Source organism: Crotalus tigris, unplaced genomic scaffold (genome assembly GCF_016545835.1).
Source record: "Crotalus tigris isolate CLP2741 ecotype Arizona unplaced genomic scaffold, ASM1654583v1 scf7180000024383.4638030, whole genome shotgun sequence".
NCBI lineage: Eukaryota > Metazoa > Chordata > Lepidosauria > Squamata > Viperidae > Crotalus > Crotalus tigris.
The window spans coordinates 2810197-2829329 of NW_024100553.1; the positions used below are offsets into that span (position 1 = coordinate 2810197).

At 40.2% G+C, this 19133-nt stretch overlaps 1 protein-coding gene across 7 annotated transcripts in view; it reads right to left on the minus strand.

Annotated features, from left to right (window-relative positions):
• The window catches only part of TAFA4 (TAFA chemokine like family member 4), a 178308-nt gene that overhangs the window by 122472 nt on the left and 36703 nt on the right, over window positions 1-19133 (minus strand). The window contains exon 1 of one of the 7 annotated variants that reach the window (XM_039328702.1): window positions 1546-1610. The exons of the other annotated variants lie outside the window; for them this stretch is intronic. The gene's annotated coding sequence lies outside the window, so the exon portion shown is untranslated. Of the gene's footprint in view, window positions 1-1545; window positions 1611-19133 lie in introns of those variants that run through there. 7 annotated transcript variants of the gene reach the window in all.

Genomic DNA, 19133 nt, shown 5'->3' on the forward strand with positions numbered 1-19133 from the left:
CCCTACTGTTATTTATATTTTAACTATAATAAAATAGAAGTACAATATATTACACAAGAGTATAAAAGGTTGTTGTTAGTAGGGCAATGTTGGAAGAAGGAATCTTTGCCTACCTTGCAAGAGTGGTTTTTTAAAGTTTCTTATTTGGCGGAAATGGCAAAGATTTCGGCTTTCTTGAAAGACCAATCGCAAGAGAAGTATTTTTTGGTATGGAAAAAATGAATAGACTTTATACAATATAAGTTGGATATAAAAAAATATTATTTAGCTTTTCAATAACTTATACTTAAAATTTAAGATATTTTATAGACTTTTTTCCTTTTTCTTTCTTCCTATTTTCTTCTATTTCCTTGTATTTTTGTTTTTTTTATACATATATTATTGTTAACTAGTTTACAATTTGTTTAATTAATGTATTTAGATTTGTTTATGGTTTACATCTGTTTTAAGACTTTTTGAAAAAATATTAATTAAGCCTGTATTCAGCTCTGGGAAGGTCGGGGGAGGGCATGGGAGGGTTGGGGGGGTTCGGGGAAGGGAACCGTATTGTTTTGTAAAATTTAAAAACTTTCAATAAAAAAAAGGTGAAAAAAAAGAGTATAAAAGGTTGTGTTATTATTATATACACAAAAATCACAGCTGCCAGTTCTTTAGCTGATGTTAGCCTTCATATGCATCAAATTCTTCCCAAGAACCTAGGATATTGCAATGTAGCAGTGTAGTTATATGTGCAGATCTCAGCAGAGTGGTCTTTTGTAATTGAGAGATGGAAATTTTGTCAATGTGCATATTATGATGGTGATGATGATGATTAGGTTTGGCACACAGTAAACCAGATGTTTAGACTGGATCTGGCATTTTTATATACTTACTAGCTGTACCCAGCCACGCGTTGCTGTGGCTCAGTCTGATTAAATGGAAAAGAAAGAAAAGAGAAAGCACACGTTTGTAATATGTTTAATTTCACAATGCTTGTGGGTATACAATATTTTTTGTTGTTCCATTGTCTATGCAGATATAGAGATTGTCTGAAATCATAGCGTGTGTTGCTTTTACGTCCAACAGATGGCGCTGTTTTTCACAAAAAGCATGTTTTTACCTGTCACAGGTGTGACACCTATATAATATAGGTTTATAAAAACACGGGCATATTCGAATGCAACGTTGTGTCAAAATTTCAAAGCAATCGGTGAAGACCTTTTGGAGATTTAAGATTTTGAACAAACGAACATTTACATTTTTATTTATATAGAAAATTAATCCTTCCCAAGGACCTGGGATAAGCAGATATTGTTTAGTAAGATTAAAAGTATTGTTACAGGATGTAGGTTGTTCTGAGTAAAGCTGTCTTTTGCAATTGACTGATGGTGATTTTCTCAATGCTGATGCTGTTCAAGTGATGTTTTGGGATTGCACTCAAGGCGCCTAACACTATTGGAACTTTCCTTTGCCTCAGTCATTCAACCAGATGAATTTCTAGGCTGTCAAATCTTTTCAGAATTATTAGTTTTGCTATTCTGCTGCCTGGTTACAGTAAAGACTTACATAGATTATTGCTCCTGCAGGATTCTTCAATCCATGTGTCTTTTTCAAGTTAAACTTCTTTGAATGCCCAACTGATCATGTGCTCTTCCGTAATCGAAGGGGCATTTCCAGAAGTACTGATGTTTCTTCATTGTGTCTCCACAAAGAAAAGAATTAGGTTTTTAATCACCCATTATGCTTAAGTCATAAAGACATACTAAGCCAGTGGTTCTCAACCTTTTTAATGCCACGACCCCCAACCGGTCGTAAGTCGAGGACTACTCAACTGGTGCAGCACTGTTTGCAGAATGGGACTTTTGGCGGGCTCAGCAGGGCAGAAACAGCCTGGACAATTCCTATTGACTTTTGAAAGCCAATAGAATTAGACTCTATTCAAGAGAGTCTATTCTATTGGCTTTCAAAAGCCAATAGAATAAAAGGGAGTGGCACAGCTAAGGAAAGGGGGGGGAAATGGCGGACTGCATTGTTTGGCAACCCCCGTGAAATGGTCGTTCGACCCCAAATGGGGTCCCGACCCACAGGTTGAGAACCACTGTACTAAGCTGTGTTGGAGCCATTTAAGATGCAATTTGAAGCAATACTCCACTTAGATCATAGCAGCCATTTCACTTCAGTTTGAATGTTTCTTTGCACATGTGTCATTTAGACACAGAAACCAGTTGCTTCTAAGCAAAGTGGTTGTGTGAGGTGGACTAGCTCTGACTCAACTTTCAGTGCACCCCCTTCCAGCACTTCAAGCGCTGAAGTCAATTAACAGCAGGGTTTTTTGCATAGGCCAATTAGCAAATAAGATGTACACCTATGCAATGTTCCACAGAATTCTCAGATAACTTTTAGAGAAGTCTGGATGCTACTAGAGTAGGTTTATACCTACTCTACTCTCTTTGTACTGCAACACCTAAATGTGTTCCATGAGAATCAGTAATGGATCTTCTTCTACATTCCTAATCCATCTTCTCTAAACTGATCCCTAGCTGCGTTCATGTGTCTGAAGAGAGCAGAAGCCAGTGTTGGACATGGCCAGATGCAAGACAACACAATATGAGGCAAGACAAGACGAAACCGGCAGAGGAGCCCAGAAGAGCCAGCAACCTGAATGCCGCTAATCAGCAGGTGTAACCTAGTCCATCCCCTGCAGTGTACCAAGGACAGGCATGCAAGCGCCAAACAGAACGAGCTATCAATTTAGGCTGTCCAGACTGCATTGTATCTAGCATTTGTAGAGTTCTCTGACTTTGTATGCCATATGCCAGTGATGGTGAACCTTTTAGAGACCGAGTGCCCAAACTGCAACCCCAAACCCACTTATTTATCGCAAAGTGCCAGGGCTGCATCAGCCTTGCGGGGCCCTGGGGGGATGGCCCACTGGGTGGGCATGGCTGCAGTGGTCACGGCAGACTGGGTGAGCATGGCCGGGGCAGTCCCTCGCCATCTCCGGGGCATCCCCGGGGGGGCAACGCCACTTGTTTACTCACTTCCTGCCCTGTTGCTTCCAAACGCCACGTGCTCGCTACTCTGGCGATCTCTGCTGGGGCAATGGTGCGCGTGCCCACAAAAAGGGCTCTGAGTGCCGCCTCTGGCATGCGTGCTATAGGTTCGCCACCACTGCCATATGCTAAATAAATAAAATAAATAATAAACTGATCCCAGACCAAAGTGTCATGCAGACATTCCTCTCCAAGCATATAATACTGTGAAAATGTTCAATCTCCCCACTCTTCTCCATCTCATATTTATTTCTTTAAATAGGCTAAAGAAGCATGGGAAAAGTAGCATTTAAAACCTGTCATTCCCAACCTATACTTATGATCACTGGAGAAATGTAACAGGTTGGTTGCCACATTTCATTAAAAGAGACAATTCTTTCCTGTTTATTTCCTGAGCAGATGTGTGTAACTATTGTGGGGGGGGGGGAATGGTCTGTATAATTCATTATTATAAGCCTGGCTTGAATTGAGCTCCTGGTAGCTGAAGGTCAAGTTGAGCCCAGGGACTGGAGAGGGAGGAACAATAAACAATTGCAACAAAAGCGTCTGCATTTCTATGAGATGGAAGGAGCTTTGCTGGCTCATTATTTTGTGGGACATATGTCAGTAAGGACCACTGGGACTTCTTTGCCAAGCATTTCTCAAACCAAAGACCTGCTTGTACGGAAGTCGAGTGACGGATTCAAGGAAACACTGATCCAATGTAACTCAGAAGACTCCCTGGTAATTATATTGAACCAGCTGCAGGACCAGATGTGCATCCGCTACCTGAACTTTTCCCACATAAATAGAAAGCACTAAGGTCCCTACTCTGCATCCAATTTTATTACCGCTTATTAAATTGGATTGGCAGTGTGAGATGAAGTGAGAAGACAAGAGGGCTCACTTAGGGAATATGCGAAGGACTGCCAAGACAAGAAATATAACATCCCAAACTGCTACCTCCGCTCCTGATAATGGAATAGCGGCTTTGACTTATTTGACCTGATCAATTATATCTGGAAGGTGCACAGCAGAAGCATGAACACTGGTAGGTCAGGTTGATCAGGGACCGCTCCTGCATTCCAGGTTGCACAAAAGGGCCTCTGTTCCCCCCCCCCCTCTCTTAAACAAACAAACAACAGAGGCATTGGAACTGCATGCAGCTTCTTTTCCAAATTTGTTTTCTTTCGTACCACAAAATATTCGTACTCATGTTAGTTTGAAGGTAGTGATCATTTATCTTTCTTCAACACCAACAAACTTGGTTCTTTTTTCATGAGACAACCCAAGATAATTGGCTCTTTCGGTCAGAGCTACAGTTTGAGGTGGGTCTCAAACAGAGAACTGTGAGGATAAGAGATACATGGCAAATGGGTAGTATATGTGCTCCCTGAGTTGAATTGTTATTTCACTGGAGAATGATGGTTCTGCAGTTATCAACTTCTTTTATTTGTTTTATGGTACTAGCTTATGATTTTAATTTATACCCCACTAAGAACTGTTGTGAGATGGATGGATGGAGGGAGGGAGGGAGACAGGTAGACAAGTAGACAGACAGATGATAGAAGACAGACAGTCAGACAGAGAGATTGATTTTCAACCTTGAGATCCCAGTCCTATTGTTTGGAGCTGATAAGTAAAAAGTGTGAATGACCCTACAGGGAGGGGGCAACTAAAAACCTCACTTCGATGTTGTCTAACGGTAAAAAAATTCTGCAACCCCAAATAAGCTTGAAAAATTTAAGAATACAACATGATTGCCTGTCCTGGTTGATGTTTCTTCATGTGTTGATAAAATCTGTACCACACCCACCTTTTCATTGTTTTTTAAACAATCCCCAAATGGAAGGAAACTTAAAGTAAATAAGGATAGCATCTAGAATAAAAACAGAAGCTTGTGTGTGTAAGGGGAAAGTCCTGTTGGATGAGGGTTTTTCTTTACTTTTTTGGGGGGGGGAATGAAGTACTGCTTACTCTAGACGTGGCTATTCTGGGAAAGACTGTAATGACTCACACATCGCATAAACAACACAATCTCTCCTGACCTTCTGGAGCACTGAGGTTTTTGAATACAGCCACTCCCTTGAGCATTGGTGTCATGGTAAAAGAAAGGTATTAATTAGCAGTCATGTTTACGCTTTCAATGATTTGCACAGACCCTGTCCCCAAATGTGTTCTCTGCAGAAAAAGGCAACATGCCAGATCTTTGGCTGAACCCAAGTTGTCCCTGTACTGTAACTTTTACAGACTGTGATATGACACAATAGTGAGCCTAACCCTTGACTGGTGTAACTTGAATAAACTTTACTTTGATATGATTGATAGAGCATTCGGAATGGTTCTTATAATTTACCTGTTAAGCTTCCCCATTTAGTACATTATAGTCCTGCCAGAATCATTCATAATCATTTTTTATTTACACAACACACTAAAAGGAAGCTGCACAGATTCAGGCAATACATAAACTGGCAAGTTTAAAATGAGCAATTTGACCCAGGAAGTGCTAGTATTGCAACAAAATCATTTGGGCTTAGAGTTCAAGAAGGGCATTTTATCTTTGATTAGAGTAACTTTCTAATCACAACATTCTTTTAAGTTAATTGCTGTTTTTCCCATTAAGATATATTATGAAATGCCTTTTCTAGCCCTCTATAATATCATTTATTCTCAATGCAATTAGACATTGCATTCACATGCACATACACACACACACATATATATAAACATATACATACATATACACACAACACACACACAAACACATATATAATATGCGTAATCATCTTATTTAATTGAAATGGTGGGATATTTTACACACACACATACCAAGCAATTAACTATGAATGTGGATTTGAATATGAATTAAATTATGAATGTGGATTTAATTCTGAATTATTCCCCAGTTTGTCTTCATGTTTTAAAATAAGTGATCCATTGCTTGTTCTCCCTCCCTCCCTGTATCACCATTTTAAGAAGTGCTTGTGTAACATTTATAACTATGAAATAAACAAGTATACCATGTTTGCAACATTTACAAAATGAAGGCTATTAAAAAGCAGTTGAGAAAGAATCTATTATCACCAAATGTTACGTAAATGAACTACATTTTCCAAGAAATGTTAGAAGCACAAGCACAGGGGAAAAACAAACTCATGCTGTTATTCCAGGTAGCTTTAAAAATCATCAAAGCAAAAAATAACAAAGTAAAACAAAAACGCACTTACCAAATCCTCAACATAATCTGCTGTCCAAGTCAGACTGTCCTTTAATAGCCTAAACAAATGTGAACTGTAATGGATAGTTAACATGGAATCCCTACAGGCTAATTAGCTCTGTTTCTGTTCCACTTTTTAAACGATTGGACCATTTTTTAAAAAAATTGGGCTTTAGCCCTAACTTCATGTACCGTGAACAAATTTCCTTGAATGTGAAAAAAAATAAAAATAAAAAAACAGCTCCTACTCTTGAGTTATCATGATTTGTTTCTTTAGCTTTCTCTATTCTGGTTAAAAAAAAAAAAATTGCTTCCATGAATGTGAGTAGTGGTATGTGAGAATGACCTTAGGACATGGGTCCCCAACCCCCGGTCCGTGGATGAGTACCAGGCCGCGGCATGCTAGCAACTGGTCCACACAAACAAGCAAAGCCCCATCCGTGGGACACAGGCAGCACACAAAACTCTTCGGTCCGTGGAAAAACCTCTCTCCACTGAACTGGTCCCTGGTGCCCAAAAAGTTGGGGACCTCTGCCTTAGGAGACAGAAGAAAGAGTCACAGTTTAGACAATGGTCAGATAAGCAGCAGCTGGGTCCACAGAAGGAAAGTAGGCACGGCAAACATCTCAGAAGGAACTCTCCCTAATGTCTTGGACTGTAAAGGTGAGGGAGGAAGTCTTGTACTCTCAGATTTGCAAGGTTCTGTTAATGTAATCTTAACAGTACAAAATAGTACCGGTACTTCTTGTATTAACATAAGTATATATTAAAAAGAACTGTTTTAATATAACTGGAAGGGTGAAGAACAAAACAGAACACAAATGTATACAAACAGATGAACACAAATAAAACATGAAAAAAATCCCACAAAAATAATAAAATACAATAATTTAAAATACATACAAAGTAAATACAATGAAGTAGACCAACAATCAAGGAAGCAATACCCCAATCAAGAAACTGCCACAGAGCCATTAGTAAACAGCCCAATCAAAGAATTTCTAAGACCGCCCCTACCCACCCAGACAGGCAAGGCACCACAATATAAACCGACAACAAACAGCATTCCTTGCTAGCACTGATGATGTTACCTAATTAGAGAAATGAAATGTCTGCAAAAAAACAAGCAAGCTCAGTAAGCACCAAGGACCCCTCAAAGTAAACACAGTTCTATTTTTAAAGAACAGGTTAAACTTTGACTACCCCAAAATCCTTCTGTTCGGTCTTTGATTATGTCAATGAAGAAACTATTCAAGGGCTGACAATTCATTTCATCAAGCCAAACGTTGGTATCTGGTGCACAAATGTCTTTCCAAGAACATGTACCGTAACAGTCTTTTTGCAATATTCAACAGATCCAAAGTTCTTTATAAACAGATAATTCCAAATTTGGGGGATATAATTTGACAATTAATTAAATCTTTAAATCTCATCCTTGGACCTGATTCACCGTATTAAGGACATTCAATCAAGTTAGAACGACCAGAGGGCATGACCAAATCAATTAGGATGATCTTCATTTGTCCTGCTGCTTTCATTAACATCTCTTTGTCACAATTACAGGCTTCCAAGAGATTTCCAGGAATCGCAGAGACAGGATTAAAAAGGAACTCCATCCTCTCAGCACATGCCAGGTTTTCCTTCCTTAATTTTCATTTTGAAAAGATTGCTTTAATTAAAAACAACAATAATTGAATAGGAAGCTGTGCTGCCACAAAGGGAAATCACAGCCTTTCAAGTCTCTTGATTCTTAAAAGAGCTTTTGGCCCCAGCCTGGTTTCATATGCCTTCTTAGAAGATACAAACAATAGCTGGTGCCTTATTTAGATGTCTCTCCCTCAGACCAAGAAAAAAACAAGACTAAACTAAGAAAGTAGAGCATATATTGAGGAGTGGGAAATATCTTCATCAATTGAGTTTTTAACAAAATAGTATTTTGCCTGGTCAAAGTTACCAAGGCAAGCCATCTCTTCCAATGGTTGCCATTTTGGGGGAATATCCATAATTCAGTCTAAATTTGCCCACCAACTCCAGAATGTTGTCATTCCCTGTCTCTGTTTCTTCATAAATCAGGATTTTTGAGCAGGAGAATGTTAGTCTGTAAAACTTCTTATCTAGCTGAATAGACAAGAGGGTATTGCTATGCAAATCTTTAGAAAGAGAAGTAAGAGAAGAAAAAGAGAGCACATAAAGTAGTGGCCAAAATTGTGGGAAAAGTATATTTTTTGAGGTTTGATGGCTAATAACACCACTTTTTTTGGAGTAGTACCATAAAAGTATATATCAATGGAAAGATAATTTAATCAAGAATGTAATGCAACAAAGTTTGTTCAATTATCTGTACTGTATTCTATGAAAAGTTATAAAATAACCAGAAAAAGGAAGCACAACATGCTTAGGTTGCTATCAGGTAGCTTTCCTTCATTTGATTGTAGCCAATGAGTGTTTAGAGAGCCAATCAAGTGTCATCTTGTTTTGGCAATGAGCCAATCAGATCACAGTAGGATTCAGTTATTGATGTCATGTATTGAAGCTGAGAGGACATTTGTCAGTGTATTATGTAATCACTATCAAGTTAGTTGGGGTTTTTTGTGTTCTTTCATTTAGTGAGCTTGTAAAATGTAATAAAATTAAAGTAATGGTGCAAAGAATTGACTGGTTGCCCAGAAAGCGATGTAAAATAGTATTATTAAGTGAACAAGGCTACAGTTATAAAGAAATTAGAAGAAAAATTGGTGGAAACCTAACCAAAGGTGGCATTTCTACGGTACACTTTTCCCAAAAGGCTTCCACAATTTTGGCACTACTGTATGAAGCATCTCTTTTTTAATAATTAAAGAATCCACAAGATTATTCAAGTACAGGAAGTTCTCAAGTTACGACCACTTGTTTAGCAATTTTTCAAAGTTACAACAGCACTGAAAAGAGGGACTTGTGACTGATCCTTGCACTTATGACTGCTGCAGCATCCCCGTGGTCATGTGATCAAAATTCAAGTACTCGGAAACCAGCATACGTTTAGACTGGTTGCTGCAACCTGGAGTCATATGATCGCCATTTGTGACTTCTCAGCTGGCTTCTGACAAAGCAAAGTCAATGAGAGAAGCCATATTTGTGCATGATTTGCTTAATAAATGCAATGAATCACTCAACAACTGTCTTGCTTAGCAACATAAATTCTAGTTCAAATTGTGGTCCACACCATGTTTCATTAGCTTGTTAATAGTACATTGCCACTGTATACAGCAGGGGTAGGCAACCTTGGCTCTTTTATGACTCGTGGACTTCAACTTCCAGAATTCCTGAGCCAGCATAGCTGGCTCAGGAATTCTGGGAGTTGAAGTCGAGTCATAAAAAAGTCAAGGTTGCCTACCCATGGTATACAGGCACCACCTTTTTGCACAGTATTTTCTTCATAATTCTGGTCCCTACTATTAGAGGAAAATAAAACAAACAAACAAACAAACCAGTATGAAACACATAGACTTTTAAAATAAATTCTGACTACCTGACACCAAAGTGGAATTGTCAGTTTTTGAATCTACAGTCCTACCAATTCTCTGAACAGTAGGTATTAACAGGTGTTTTTTTTAACAGTTACATTTGTAGTATAAAATGTTCCAGCCTTAGATCAATTTTTTTTCTCCAACATGTTGAGTCTAAAAAGTGCTGTTGCTGTTTTTAATAAATCTGCTCATTTAATAACACTGAGACAGATTTGCACAATTGGAGGCCTCATAGACAGATTGGTCCCTCTAAATAAATGCTCCTAAATTCCTCTAAAAGTTTTCCCCCCAGGTAATTTATAGTATGATACAAAAAGGGGAAATCATTAAGACACAGATGCACACTGAAAATGTAGATAAGAAACAAACATTACCATATATACCAATAGTCTTTGACTTGCAACCACTCATTTAGTGACTATTAAAAGTTACAAGGACACTGAAGTGGCTTATCGCCATTTTTCACACTTATGACCGTTGCAGCACACCCAGGACCACATAATCAAAATTTGGATGCTGGGAAAGTGGACTTTATTTATGGCAATTGCTGTGTCCCAAGGTCATGTGATCACCTTTTGTGACCTTTTGACAAGCCAAGTCAATGGGGAAGCCAGAGTCACTTAACAACCATGTTACTAATAACTGCAGTGATTTACTTAACGACAGTGGCAAGAAAGCTTGTGAAACTCATTTAACAACTGTCTTACTTAGCAACTGAAACTTTGAGCTCTGTTGTGGCCATAAATCAAGGACAACCTGTAATTAAGTGTTAATAATTGATTCAACTCTTTGCTTCATTTTTACACACTTTTATAGCAATTACCATCGTCAGGAGGTTCTGAGATTTTAAAGGAATGATGATGTAAACAACAACAAAGTCCTTTTTTTTCTTTTTCACACAAAGCATTTGGATAAAGGTTAGTACCATGGGATCCACAGCTACTGTATATGCTGGAGCTCATTTAACCTTTGTGCAATAGTATGTGGGAATGGACTTACGAGAAGGGAAGAGCTGCTGTCTATCAACAATCAGGCACAGAAAGAAACTCTGGATCCTCCCTAATTGATCAGGCTGTAAAAAGAGAAGGTGGGACATTTGTGCTTTCAGACTTACGAGATTCTTTTAAAGTAGCCTTGCAATGAAGTAGAATTTAGTTTCATCTGATCAGGTTTTCTATCTGAACTATCTCAGAAGGTTGACACCCTGAGCCATAATTGTCTGTAACTGCCTTAAATCCTTTTAATTAATTAGAGATTTGACTTGTTATCAGTAGGATTATGTGCCTGTAGATGATGTAGATGATGATGATGATGATGATGATGATGATGATGATGATGATGTAATTGTTTTAACTGCCTTTTTGTTGGTTATTTTGTTTTAAAGTTTTCCATGTGAACCACTGAAAGTTGTTTTGAAATATGACGGTGTCAGCCTCCAGCTCCAGTATCCAACTTGGCAGCTACAGGCTTTATTGTTTTTATCTTGTCAGATGGTATACGAATATTGCAAATAAATAAACCAAGGATCATCTCTGAACAAAACATATTTTCTATTATTCAGCTATGACCAACTGAAATTTCCAAGTCAGAACAGTGATTTAGGCTCATTGGCAGTAACATAGCTCAACACTGAGCTGGTCAACGACAAATTATCTTCTACCAAAAAAAAAAAAAAAAAAAATTGGGGAACCTGCACCCCCCATAAAACACAATAAATCCTCAGGGATATTGAAAATTAACATTCAGCAAAGACTAGGGAGTTATCCTTTTGGTCTCCTGTTGTACTTTTGTAAGAACACCAATGTGTTCAAGGTTCAGTATCACACAATGTACTGCATATAATATAGACTGAGTCCTGCTCTCTCCAGAGACAAGGCCTTTTTGGCTAGGAAACATTTATACCAGATACAACAGCCCTAACAGACCCTTGACTGAGCAAGGGGAATATTACAAATGTATAATCCATCCATCCATCCATCAAATATTTCACACCGTGAAAAGAAGCCATGGGCTACCTTTTCTCACTTGCTCTCATCGCATCCCGTGGCATGTTGTTATTGCCTGAATTCTTATTCTGCTTTTGAGTTAATTCCCACAAAGCATACTGGGATTTTCCTGTCACTAATGATAGATTACACATTATCAGATCTCTGCTTTATGCCAACACCCTTGAAATAATAGAAAGACAGACATAGGTAGGTAGGTAGGTAGGTAGGTAGGTAGGTAGGCAGGCAGGCAGGCAGGCAGGCGGGGAGAGAGAGAGAGGTGATGGTAGGTAGGTAGGTAGGTTTGTAGGTAAGTAGGTAGGCAGGCAAACAGACATAGGTGATGGTAGGTAGGTAGAGAGATAAGAGAGAGAAATAGAGAGATAATGATGAGAGAGATGAGAGAAAGAGAGAGATGAGAGATAAAATTTTCTACAAGCATTCCATAAAGGTTATGAACATCAGTGATTCAAGCTATCCTTTGGCAAAGCGTCAGCTTAAAATGTTGAGACAGCCTAACTGCGTCATTTATACAAAGCATTTTAGCATGAACTCTGCAAGTCTACAGTGTGAATTTCTGAGTTGAGCTTTACAAGGTTGCCCTCTTGTGGCTTTCTAAAGCAGAATTCTCAGATTGGCTCCAGCAATATCAGCTACTGCCATTTGCGGCTTGCACACTTCATTATCATTTCAGGGGTGTTTTAAAAATAATCAGAAAAGGTCTAAATGAAATCTATCCCCATCTCAGAGTCCAATTAAATTATTCCTGCCTTCTGGGAAATGAAGGAAGGTCATTAAACTATATACTTATCATTCACAGTAATAAAAAGATATTTAATATTTCTAATTTGGGTCATAATCTCATTATAACTCGTTTCATAGAACTGTGTGCAATACTCTCCTATTCTCTCCAGTATTTCTCACCCTCTGACAAATCCTTTCAAAGCCAACCAACCTTGCTGCAAAGCTACTAATCTGAGAATTCTCCTTTGTGCGAGTATGAATCATCTATGAAAATTAATTTGTGTCGTTCCTCATATTCATGTGCCAGTGCCATCACAGCAGCCCATTCGTCTTTTTTTCTTTTTCTTTTGCACCATGCCAGACACCAAGCCACTGACACAGAAGCTTCCCTGTCACTAGCCTATGGTGCCTACCTGGTTCTCCATTCTGGCTGGATCCACAGGGGTTGATAACGTATGAGATTTATTTCCTGAAAGCGAGTTCTTGCTCCTTTTCAGAGTTACCGAGCTTTATCCTACTTTCCTTTCATGGAGGCAAACTAGCCTCAGCAATAAACAGCTAAGCCACACAGCCAGGCAGCAGCCTTCCTTCCAGCAGTTCACCTTTTACCCTCAATCAAAAACCAAGACAACACACAATGCCGGAAAGGAACCTGTGATCCCAGAGAGGGAGACCCCACACAACTGCTGTGCGACGATAGCTAACTGCATAACTGGCAAATAAGGTCCACAACATCCTGACCTCAAGACAGTCAATGCACTGACTGTCTCCTCAAGATTGTGCACGGAGAGAAAATGAACAGATGTAATGTAATGTCCTGCTCCTTCCCTCTGACAAGGATTCAGAAGTATCAAGCAGTTGGTTATTTTGGCATGCTTCAGTTTTCAGAAACCGATTTCTTCTAAGCCCAGGGGTCCCCAAACTAAGGGCCGCGGGCTCTTGGCCAGTGGGACGCAGAAATGGCTGGCCAGTGCATGCATGCGTGGGCGTGCATTCCCCACTAGTGCTAGCCCCGTGGCTGTTTGCGCATGTGCACGGGCGCGAATGGGGCCGCTAACATTGGGTGGGTGTGTACAGCCCGTTCGTGCATGCACAAACAGGTCGCTAGCTGCCATGGGGGTGCACGGCCGTTCACGCATGCACATGGTGCCAGCGCATGCCGCATGTGCAAATAGGGCTGCTAGTATCACGCCAGTGTGCGTGGTCCTGTTTGCAGGTGTGCGCGCGCACCAGTTTGGAAGCTGCTCTCCTTCCCTCCGAGCCGTGAGCCCAGAAAGTTTGGAGACCTCTGCTCTAGCCCACCCGATTACATTGCTTTCCTTCCACTAAATCACCCTTCTTTTACTGAGAAGGGCAAGTTCTAACTGGGCGGAAAGAGGAACAATACTAGCCCTGCCCTTGGTATCGTTAAGAAGTAAACTTACATATACAGATAGTCCTTGACTTACAACCACTCGTTTAGTGCCCATTTGAACTTACAACGGACCTGGAAAAAAAGTGACTTGTGACCATTTTTCACACTTAGGACCCTTGCAGCATCCTCATGGGTCATGTGATCAGAATCTGGACGCTTGGCAACTGGTTCATACTTACGGCGGTTGCAATGTCCTGGGGGCATCTTGCTTTGCAATAAAAATTTCGGGCTCAGTTGTGGTCGTTGAGGACTACCTGTATTCACCAGAGCACCAATCCCTCCCAATGTCAATATATCACCAGAGAAGGTCACTTTAAAGATGAGGCCAGTATGGTGATTCTACTGCTCCTTTGGTGTATCCATGGACCACTGACAGAAGAACCAAAATCCTCAGACTCCTAAGAAGTTAAGCAGAGCCTGCCCACCTTTAAGCAGAGTGAAGCAGAATGCTTGAGCAGGGGGTTGGGCTAGAAGACCTCCAGGGTTCCTTCCAACCCTATTATCCTAGGTTTTATATTCTAAGACAGGCAACCCCAATCTCTGGACCATTTAACACCTATTTACAACCGGGCCCCAGAAACAGCAGGCAAGCACACGCATCCCCACTTGCACGAACATGTGTACGGATGCTCCATTTGCGCGAGTGGCAGGCACACATGCATGCCACTCGTGCAAATGGAGCTGTGCAAATACGCACGTGCTGGCGCTTACGCAGAACCATCCCCTCTTTACCCCCACCCCGGTCAGTCCGTAAAGCTGGAAAGGTTGGGGGACTCTGTTCTAAGAGCTTCCTACACAGAGTAAATGAACAAGGTACAAAGTAGAGATGAAATGTTGGATGCTATCTGTTATCACACACTAACTTAGTATTCGTGCCTCAGCTCAGAAGGCTATCAAATATGGTTCATATGCCATCCTATGCACCGGATGTCATCAGTTCAATCACCAAAAGGTCCTGAGTCAGTTCTGAAACTTAGATATTGTTTCAAGGGATATTCACTCTATCAGGATGTCAAACACTTCAGAAATTTTATTCTATGTAGGGAGCACATTGTGTGAAGTGACATACCCTTGTGGGTTGTGAGATGGTGGTAAGCATTTTAGCTACAGCTACTGGCACTGCAGTTGAAAACTACTTTGGGCCGATACTCTTGACTCGGAGTAACTTCATATATATATCATAGGAGCCAGACAACAGGGATGCTTATATAATAATTATATACATATTCCCCAATCCTGATAAACAGAAAGCAGCAGCTATTTAGTCGTTGTATTGATTAGGAAAGCCAGAAAGGGTGATAAATATTCCTCTGCCCAGTTCTTGTTTTAAGGAGTCAGCTAAGCAGAGATTTTGCATTTAAAAATAACTTGCCTTTTGCATTTCCTGTGCTGTTGTCAGTTCTACACATAGGTGAAAGATGATTTAATGTTCAAGGAAAAGTTATGTACTTAGACTGCTATTTGACCTGGATATAAGCTTTGAGCTGTGTCTCTGTATTTAACAGTAGTGTTACAGCTGAGGAATTTTGTATTTATCTCAGTGGATGGATGACTTACTAAAACAAAGCCACCTGAAAAACAAGAGAAAGATTACTTTGCTTCAAGAAATCTGACTACAGGTAGTTTTCAACTTATGAACATAATCGGGACCAGAATTTCTGGTGCTAAGCCAGGCGGTTGTTAAGTGACTCATGCCTGATTTTATGAACTTTTTGCCACCACAGTTAAGTGAATCACTGCAGTTAAATGAATCAGGCAGTCATTAAGTGAATCTGGCTTCCCCTATTGATCTCCCAATCACATGACCCTATGACAGGGGTAGGCAATCTTGGCTCATTTATGTCTCATGGACTTCAACTCCCAGAATTCCTGAGCCAGCCACGCTGAGGGGAAAGGGAGAGGTTTCCATGCTGAGCCATGCTGGCTCAGGAATTCTGGGAGTTGAAGTCCACGAGTCATAAAAGAACCAAGGTTGCCTACCCCTGTCCTATGACAATGCAACCATCGTAAACACATGCCAATTACCAAGTACTCAAATTTTGATCACATGACCCTGGGAAATTCGGCAAGTGCAAGAACCAGTTTGTAAATCACTTTTTTCAGTACTATTGTAACATCAAATGATCATTAAACAAAAGGTTGAATATCAAGGATAACCTGTATATAAAAGGTAAGGGTTTCCCTGTCCAGCCATGGCCGCCTGTAGAGCATGGTGCTCATCTCTGTTTCTTGGTCAAGGAAACCAGACATTTTCCGTGGTCATGTGGCCAGTATGACTATATGACAATGGCACCCGGAACACTGTTACCTTCCCAAAGTGGTACCTATTTATCTACTCACATTTGCATGCTTTCAAAATGCTAGGTAGACAGGAGCTGGAGCAAGAACAGAAACTCACCCTGTTGCTATCAGTTTTCCAGCTGACAAGCTCAGTATCTTTAACCGCTGAGCCATTGCGTCCCTTTTACTGTCTGTATGTAGCTTATAATAACTGCCCAATTACCGTAAATGCCGGCGTACAAGGCGACCCGGCGTATAAGATGACCCCCGTCTTTATAGCCGAGCCGCATTCCTAGAACGTCGTCTTATACGCCGGAAACTACCAGTATTTCCGGCGTATAAGACGACTCGGCGTATAAGACGACCCCCGTCTTTGGCGCCGATTTCAGCGCTCGCGGAAGTCGTCTTATACGCCGGCATTTACGGTACCTAGTACATGCCATTAACTAGTCCCACTTCAAAACTATTTACTACTGCAATACCCCACGTGAGATTGATTTCCAACTGCAGCAAGATGGGATGTGGCCTAGATTGCCAATCTGCTTCTGAATCCAAGCTCAACTCAGTGTATAAAGCTGCAGCATGTTGTTCTTGAGACGTTGAACTGTAACTTACAAAGTTCATCAATAATGGCCACACTGGTTGCTGCTAGATGGAGTCCTGGTTCGGCAATATCAAGATAAGCAAAAGTTGACCATCCATTCTTGTGGCATATCTAAGAGCACTTCCACTAAGTAAGCATTTCTAATGAGAATACTCATGAATATACTAGACCTAAGTACTAAACAGCGTGAAATATTTGGGTATAATCCATCCAAAGAAATATTGTACCAACCCTTTACTAGGTATGATCTTGCAAGGGTGTGAAAGGAGGCTGAAGATAAACATGTCAGACAGACCCACCAATCTCAATATGCCTTTCAGTCTTGAGCTACTATGCAGCAGCAGATCAACAGAGCTGGAAGGGACCTTGTAGGTCATCTAGCCCAACCCTCTTCTCAAGGAGACCCTATACCACTTCAGACAAGCGGCTGTCCAGTCAGTAGCAAACTATGGGAGGATGCATGGTTAGTATCCTTATGAAACTGCCACACAACAGTTTTCAATGAATGGACCACTTGGCCTGGCTTCCCTGCCCAGGACTGTATCATATCCCTCTTCCCTTGCCAGCCCCGAGCAGAATCGAACACGTTGGAATCAAACAGCATTACAAAAAAGTAAATCACGCTGTAGTAAAAATCAACTAAAGAAACAGCAGCTGGTTTACAATACGTTAAACCATCATGCACTTTCCTAGCTTTGCCTTGGCAGAGACTCCTTTGCCGCCTAGATTTGTGGCTCAATATTGTGCGTAAAAAAAAAAAGCCAAATGATAAAAGAAATCACTTCTAGTAGCACATAAAGGTAACACAAGCCCTAAACTTCAGTGCATGAAACCAAAGAGCCAGCTGACACTTCCAATAGTTCTACTGCAATATTTAAAACCCTGTTTTTCCATTTGCTTTACAGGTAGCCCTCAAGTTACGGCCACAATTGAGCCCAAAATTGATGTTGCTAAGTGAAACATTTGTTAAGTGAGTTTTGCCCCATTCTATGACCTTTCTTGCCACAGTTGTTAAGGGAATCTCTGTAGTTAAGTTACTAACCTGGTTGTTAAGTGAATCTGGCTTTCTCACTGACTTTGCTTGTCAGAAGGTCGCAAAAGCTGATCACATGACCTTGGGACACAGCAATGGTCGTAAGTATGAGTCAGGTGTCAAGCCTCTGAATTTTGATCATGTGACCATGGGGATGCTGCAACAGTTGTTAAGTGTGAATAACGGTTGTAAGTCACTTTTTTCAGTGCCGTTGTAACTTTGAATGGTCACTAAATGAACTGTTGTTAAGTCAAGGACTATCTAGACTACATTTCTCTAATGTTGTTTTCACTAACTACCTTTCTTGGTATTTTATCCCACTCTGAGCTAAAATCTGGTCCTGTGGGTAATCAGTGGGATCTAGACTCCTAACCTTTAACTTCCTAACCTCTAAAGAAGAAGAAAGTCAAATGTTAATCCCTACAAGTTCCTCAATCATTCCTTATCCCACAGCCATAGGAAGTACATCTTGATAACAATCTTTATCGTCCTTAGAGCTGCATACAAAACACAAGGTTACACTTCTACGTTCATCAACCAAATCTTCATTAGAGAAAGATTTTTGTGCTTTAGGTCCATCACAAACTTCAAGTACCACAAATAGAAGTGGCTGCCTATTCTCAAGACCTGACCTAGAAGCAGGGTACAAGTTTATATTCTAATAATTGTTTGCCAAATTAAGAGTGCAGCTTCCCAAAGGGAAACTTAGCTTCTCAGTTTGGGCAACCAAATGGCAGAATGAATTAAGAATTCTGGAAGTTCCAACCCACATGGGATCACAGGTTGGAAAAGGAAGTGATTTAACTCACTATATGAATTACTATCTTGGTCCAGGGAAACAGATGGAATAGAAAAATCTGGGCTCTTGCAAGAATAAATAAAAAATATCCATGTAATTAAGACAATCCAACTTAATGAAAAATCTACATAAAATTAAATTTACCTTCACTCAAAATACTGTACTTTTTCAGTGATCACTCCTGTCATCTACCACAGGATAACTAATACGTTGGACATCACACTGAACTGATGACTGATGATGTTGATGATGAAGAAGCAGAAACATTTTGCTTTCTTGGATTTAAGGGAGATGGCAAGCAATATACCTGTGAAATATATCAAATGAGCTAAATATAGCTGTAACACATTCTTTTCTTCAGAGGAGGTATGGGTTTTTCAACAATATGAAGAATCATCAAGCAGTCGCAACATATATTTACTTTAAGTTGGGAGGAAAGGGCTAAATAACTAGTCAAACAATGGAAGAATGTGTCTCTGTTTTGTTTTTCCAACCTGAATTGTTCTAAATTATTTCTTTAGGGGAAGCATTGATCTCATT